The 6,955-nt window shown below is 50.5% G+C and overlaps 1 long non-coding RNA gene across 2 annotated transcripts; it reads left to right on the forward strand.

The window, feature by feature from the left end:
* On the forward strand, positions 255-6,672 carry LOC106502528. 2 transcript variants are annotated; one of them, XR_001918593.1, is made up of 3 exons: positions 255-1,670; positions 3,563-3,682; positions 6,637-6,672. It is a non-coding gene; the product is annotated as an uncharacterized LOC106502528 (long non-coding RNA). The 2 variants fall into 2 exon arrangements; XR_001296147.2 differs by lacking the exon at positions 255-1,670 and adding an exon at positions 2,622-3,059.

The following is a 6,955-nucleotide window of genomic DNA, read 5'->3' on the forward strand; positions in this document are numbered from 1 at the left end:
GGAGAGTTACCAGGAGCCAGACACAGTGCTCACCCTTCTGTGATGGGCAGTTTTATTTATCGCTTTGCCTAGACCTGAGTCTCCAGCTATTCAATCAAATGCTAATTTAGGTACTGCTATGAAGGCGTGTGTGTGCTAAGTTGCTTCATTTGTGTCTGACTCTTTGTTACCCTGTGGGCCATAGCCCACCAGGCCCCACTGTCCCTGGGATTCTCCAGGCAAGAATACTAGAGTGGGTGGCCTGCCCTCCTCCAGGGCATCTTGCTGACCCAGGGATGAAACCTGCACCTCTTAAGTCTCTTGCACTGGCAGACGGTTTCTTGACCACTAGCATTATCTGGAAGCTGTGAAGGTAGGTGTCCTTAAAGTCCCAAACCAGTGACTTTAAGTAAAGGAGATGATCCAAGGCAACCCAGATGGGCCTGATTCCATCAGTTCAAAGGTTGTAAGAGCAGAGCTGAGGGTTCCCTGAAGGGGAAGAAATCCTGCCTGGGGCCTATAGCTGGGTCTGAGTTCCAGCCTGCTCTTCCTAAGGGCCTCCCCTGTGGATTTCTGACTCACCCAGCCAGCCCCACAATCTCATAAGCCAATTCCTTGCAACAAGCCTCTTGGTATATATCTCCTGCTGGTTTTATTTCTTGGCTGAACGTGGACCAATATACCTTCATATGGATCAATTTATCTAATCCGCTCAAAAACACTGTTTTGATTCTCATTTTAAACTGGAACCCAGAGAAGGTGAGCAGTGCCAGCAAGCAGCTAAGCCAGGACTCAAACCACAAGCCTTCTCCCTCAGAGCCCATGTTCTCAGCTGCTACCGCAGAGACTCGCAGGGTGACAGCCGTGTAGATAGTAGCCAGCGCAGGATAGCTGACAGGCTTTCAGATGGATGGGGCAGTCGTGACTGACTGACTGACTGGGACACTGTTGTGAGGGAGGGGGTGGCAGCTGCCCAGAGCAAGTCACCATGGCACTCGGTCCTGGGGGACACACACATTTTGACATCCCCTTCCAGCAATAATCTGTCCTTTCCTCTGAGTGCCCTGACATTCTGGGTGAGCACAGAATGTTCCCTCAGCCTTGTGTTTGCTTGTACATTATTTTGCTTTCGAGTTATCCTTTGGTGGTTTATTCCATTTGTTTTCTCATAGGGCTGAGCTTATTAAAGTTCCCTGACATGTTCACTCTCCGTCCTCTATCCCGAACTCTTTCCTCTGATTCATTCATTCATTCAAAATTATGTTGAATTACCCTTTTTAACAAAGCAGCACCCAAGAAGAAGATGGGGTGGTGGCTCAAAAGGAACTGAGGGGCCTCCAATATCTTGGGGGTTGCTCCTTGGCTGGGTACATGTCATACTTGAGTGAAAATTACCCCTGAGGAGAAATAAGTTAAAGAAAAACCTTCGGGTCCAAGTTTGGGGTGCTGATTTTCCCACCGTTTAAAATAATGGAGTAGACATCTACGGCATTTGATTTGTCTCTGTGTAACAGCTCGGGCTGGAAATGCTGATCTGCGCTCACTCCTGGCTCTCCTGCCCGTGGCCCTGCAGTCCTGAGGGGGCTCAACGTGAGCAGACCAGGGGCTGAGGAGCAGAAGGCATTTCCTCCTAACAATGGCTTCTGGAAAATGAGAAGAGTGGAACTCGAGCCACAGTCGTCATGTGAGGGGTAGGTGTGGGGTGTGTGCGCATGTGTGTATTTTTCTCTGTGCCAGAGGAGGTGTGGGCAGTGGGTGTAAAGAGGGTGACTAATAGTGAGCAGGAACTGGGTAATTCTTCCAGCCTGAGAGGTGAAGTTTGAAGCCACAGATGACACTGGGGTTCTGAACTCATGGGCCCCCCAGGAGTATGATTGGGGATGGAAGGCTCGGTCTAGGGAAGCCAAAGGGGGAGAGAGACCAGTGCCCATGGCTTAATGACAGTTCCAAGGATTAGGGTGTCTCCATTTTCTGTCTCTGTGTTGCTAGCTTTGTGTCTCAGTTTCTGTCCCATGTGTGTGCCTATCCGCTCTTTTTCTTTGGAAGCAGAAAAGCAATTGAGCGGTTTACAGAATCACCAGGAAGAGAAATACTGGGACCTTCCAAAGGCACAGGGACAGAAGGAAGAACCACAGGCAAACTCACTTCTCAGAACCACTGCCGATGCCCTGCTGGCTCCTGGGTGTCACCCAATGGCACTGCGGCCTGCAGCTGCTGGACCCTGGCTGCTGCCCAGACCAGAATCAGGAGAGCTTTTCATAGACCTGGCAGATCGAAGCTGGGAGACTTAGAGGTGACATGAGTCCTCAAGGGACGCACCAGCTGGCTAGGTGGGGCCAGCTAGAGGCAGCCTTGGGATTTGGGTTTACTGCTGGAAGTAAAAGAGACAATTATGGTCAACTCTTGTGCTAGTTGGGCACCAAGTGTAGACAAGGAATTTCTAACTTTAATTTTACCCTGAAACATCAGCAATCCCTTCCCTAAATTTCCCTAGAGATTTTAGGGTGATTTCTAACCCCTAGTAAGATGGATAGGAGCTTCCCATGTGGTGCTAGTAGTAAAGAACCCGCCTGCCAATGCAGGAGAGGTAAGAGAGATGAGTTCAATCCCTGGGTTGGGAAGATGCCCTGCAGGAGGGCATGGCAAATACTCCAGGATTCTCGCCTGCAAAATCCCACAAACAGGGGAGCTTGGCGCTGTGGTACATGGAGTTGCAAAGAGTTGGGCACAACTGAAGCGACTTAGCACTCACACATGCACACATGAGGTGGGTGGGTCAACAAGACTTTTCCTGTGTCTCCAGTTCATCAGGTACAGAGTCTTCCGGAAAATGGGTCAGCCAAGTGGCAATGGAGTGGGAGAGAGGAAAAGGGAAAGTAAGGACTCAAGAGAATGTGAAAAATGAAGATACTGGAACCTTCCAGCTCTACATCCCTATTTTGTTTTTACTTTGAGCCATAGATGTTTTCGTTTAAGCTGAGATCTTGACTTTCAGATGCAAGCTGTCATGGTCCTCAAATTTGGGAAGCAGTGATGGTGGAGTGGGTGACACCCGGAAGAGGCGTTCCCATCTTCTCATTGTAAGCTGGTTGCTATTTTATTGCTATGGCCAGTTAGAGCCTGCTCTGGGAGGGGAAACTTCCAGAATCCCGGGAAGTGACTATCTCAAGGTCTCATCCTGGAAGAATGGGTGTATGCATGCATGGTCAGTCGCTTCAGTCATGTCCAACTCTCTGTGGCCCCATGGACAGTAGCCCGCCAGGCTCCTCTGTCCATGGCATTCTTCAGAATACTGGAGGGGTTTGCCATGCCCTCCTCCAGGGCACCTTCCTGACCCAGAAGTCGAAACTGCGTCTCCTGCAGCTCCTGCAGTACAGGCAGGGTCTTTACTGCTGAGCCACTGGGAAATCCCCCTGGAAAAATAGTCTGACCCGAAGGAACAGGTGAGGAGTGACCTCTGTATTTCTCAGCCAATTTCTAGAAAATGACAGAGAGGGCCAGTAGTGAGTTTAGTCTCCCAGAAATCACAGGCTTTGCAGCCCTTGGGATATGCGAACTTTCTGGTTTCCTTCTTCTGTACCAGAAAACCAGACCTGCCTCTGCCAGGCTTGGGGCTGCAGATGGGACTTGGAACCAGAGCTAAGGGGAGAGACAGCCTAAGACCCATGACCTCCTCCACACAGGGAGAGGTGGCTCCTGACTGGTGAGAACTGGCTGTGCCTAGGTGTGGGTCTGTGTATATCTGAGTGTGTGTGTGGTTGGTGGTGGGGCACAGAGCTGAGGCTGGCTCTGCTGAATGCCTGCTCTTCACATCCTCAAAGGGAGAAGGCATTCTCCTTGATGCCTGGGAGATGCAGAATATTGGAGAGAACACATGTGCCCAAAAACAAAGCAAATCCCTCAAAGGTTCTTTCCCATTTCTGATTCTAAAAAATGACCTGCCCTTTCATCGGCTTCTCACATTCCCAGCCTGTCTATGTCACTGTCGTTTTCCAGTTTCTGGCGTTTCAGAGTCCATCCTTGCCCTTTTGTCTCTCCGTCTGTCCGGGCTGGTCTGCATCTCTTTGTCTTTGCAGGGTCTGTGTCCCTGCCTCTGTCTGTCCCTCCCTCCGCCTTGGCGGGCTTCTTTCTCATCTGTCGCTTTTCGCTCCTCTCCTCCTGACTAGCACTGAGCAAGTGGCTGTCAGCCGTCCCTCACTAGAGCTGAATCCCAGAGACGACCAGTGTTGGATCTGATGAGAGATTTTGGCTCCCCATCTGATTTCCCTCCAACTTGGTTTTGAAGCTCCACGCAGTTCGGGGACGTCTGGAGGCTGGCTGGGCCGTGCTGGGCTCTGCAGCTCTGGGCCCCCAGCCTCACTTGGCTCTTGAGTCCCACCCCTTCTCCTGACTTGGAGTGATCCCGTCATCCTGTCTTACAAATTGGGACTGCTCCCTGCATGTGGGCTTTGGTGACAGCCACCAGATGGCAGGGACTGGTTTTTATAGTAACTCATTAACCTCTTGCCATCCTACAATTAAGAAAGCATTTAATTGCTTTTTCTCGAGCCATCCTCTGAGTGATTTGGGCAGCTTGTGTTCATCATGGGAACCAATTTGCAGCTAGAGCCCGAGAGAGTGGGAGCAGCTGGGTGTGGTGGGCTCAGACGTGGTGAGCATCCCGGGCGGCCCTGGTTTGCCTTTGGGGGCCTCTGGGTGGAGGGGAGCACAAGCCTCAGAACCTTTCCCACCCTGACTAGCTTCCTGCTGGGTTGATGAACCCATGGATTAGCACTGAATGTACCTGTGAGGCTATCTACGCTTCCCATCCCATTTAAAAGTTTTAAAAATTTTCTTTACTTGTTTATTTTGGCTGTGCTGGGCCTTCGATGCTGTGTGCAGGCTTTTTCTAGTTGTGGAGAGCAGGGGCTACTCTACTTGTATTGTTTGTGGTGCTTCTTATTGTGGTGGCTCCTCTTGTTGCAGAGCACGGGCTCTGGAGCACGTGGACTTCAGCAGTTGTAGCGTACGGGCTTGGTTTCTCCACAGCATGTGGGATCTTCCCAGACCAGGGATCAAACCCATGTCCCCTACATTGGCAGACAGATTCTTAACCATTGGACTACCAGGGAAGTTCCTTCTCATTTAACTGTGGGGGAGACTAAGACCAGATAAGCCAAGGACCTTGCCCACAGTCACACAGCTAGTCAAAGGCCTGATCAGGGGGCTGCAGCCCGAACATGAGTTTCCCTCTGCCGTGCTCGGGGTGACTCCTGGCTCTGCCAGCATTCCCTGGGAGACGAGCCGCTGCAGTGTCTCTGGAACCATGTTACTCACATACCTCGCCTTTAGGTACGTACACTGTCCAAGGGTTCTTTATTCAGGAAATAGCTCAGAGCCTCCCCTGGGTGGATTAACCACCTTCACCCAGAGAGGCGGGACCCCCCCACCTCTCGCCCACACACAGGCAAACGGCCCAGCTGGCTGCCCTACTGCAGCCCTGGGGGTCACTGAATGCAGAATGCCGTGACCCGTGGGGCTCTAGCCCGCAGCAGAACTCTCACTAGCCTTACTTGGGTGCCAGGCGCACATCAGCTGACCAGCTCACGGCAGAGGCCCCCAGGCCTCCCAGAGGCCATCAGCATCTTGCCCAATCCCTTGGCCAGGCGCTGCCTCCACAGGGCAGGTCCCGGCATCTGTCATTGCTGTGACCTTGTTCCCTTACTGCTGGCATCTTTCCGACCCTGACCTCACCTCCCGAACCCCACACCCTTCCACTGGGTCTTGGGTGCTTCTGCTCCACAACAACAGATACCTCAGTACCAGCAGGATGGACAGATAGTCGCACCACCCAGATGCCCTAGGTCTTGCCTAGGCTGCTGGGAGGGTGGTCAACAGGCCACCTCTGGGGGCCATCTTAGCTCAGAGGGCTGCCTTGCATACAGTCGTGCTCTTTTGGTGGCGGTAGTGGGGGGCTGTCCCATCTGATGACTGATCCATGAGGAAGGACAAGGATCAGTTATTTTAGTCCAGTGCAGGACAGCTCTGATGGGCCATTTCAGATCCAGAGCTCCCCATGAAGTCAGCCAAGGGCCTGCCACTGGCCTGTGTCCCAGCTTCATTTCTTCCCCCGACTTCTGCTTCATCCCAATCACAACCCTAGGTATTAATCCCAAGAACATTCCTGCTTATGAAGAAATATTGAATGTGGCAATTCTGTATTTAACATTTTGAAGAAGTGCCAGACTTTTTTAGATTCCCACCAACGTGTAAGGGTTCCAATTTCTCCACATCCTCGTCAGCAACGTCCATTTTTGTGAAAATGGCCATCCTAATGGGTGTGAGGTGATATTGTGATTTTAATTTGCATTTCCCTAATGACTAATAATATTGAGCATCTTTTCATATGCTTAATGGTCATTTGCATATCTTCTCTAGAGAAGTGTCTACTTGTATTCTTAGTCCATTTTTTAATTGGGCTGTCTTTTATTGCTGAATTATAAGAGTTCTTTGTATATTCTGAGGAGTAAATCCTCATCAGATATATAATTTGCAAGTATTTCTTCCTCTTCTGTGGATTGTCTTTTCATTTTTAATAGTGCCCTTTGACACAAACAAAATTTTTCATTTTGAAGAAGTCCGCTTTATCTGTTTTTTCTTTTGTTGTTTGTGATATAGGTATCACATCTAAGAAAGTGAAAGTGAAAGTCACTCAGTCGTGTCCAACTCTTTGTGGCCTCATGGAGTTCTCCAAGCCAGAATACTGAAGTGGATAGCTGTTCCCTTCTCCAGAGGATCTTCCCAACCCAGGGATCGAACCCAGGTCTCCTGCATTGCAGGCGGATTCTTCACTGCTGAGCCACCAGGGAAGTCCCATATCTAAGAAACTGTATCCTAATTCAAGGTTAAGTGAGCCCCCGTCAGGGGCTTTTTCCTCCAGGGCCCACCACACAAAAATGAAAAAAAAAAATGAAGTCGCTCAACCGTGTCTGACTCT

Source organism: Capra hircus, chromosome 10 (genome assembly GCF_001704415.2).
Source record: "Capra hircus breed San Clemente chromosome 10, ASM170441v1, whole genome shotgun sequence".
In the NCBI taxonomy this organism is placed as follows: Eukaryota; Metazoa; Chordata; class Mammalia; order Artiodactyla; family Bovidae; genus Capra; species Capra hircus.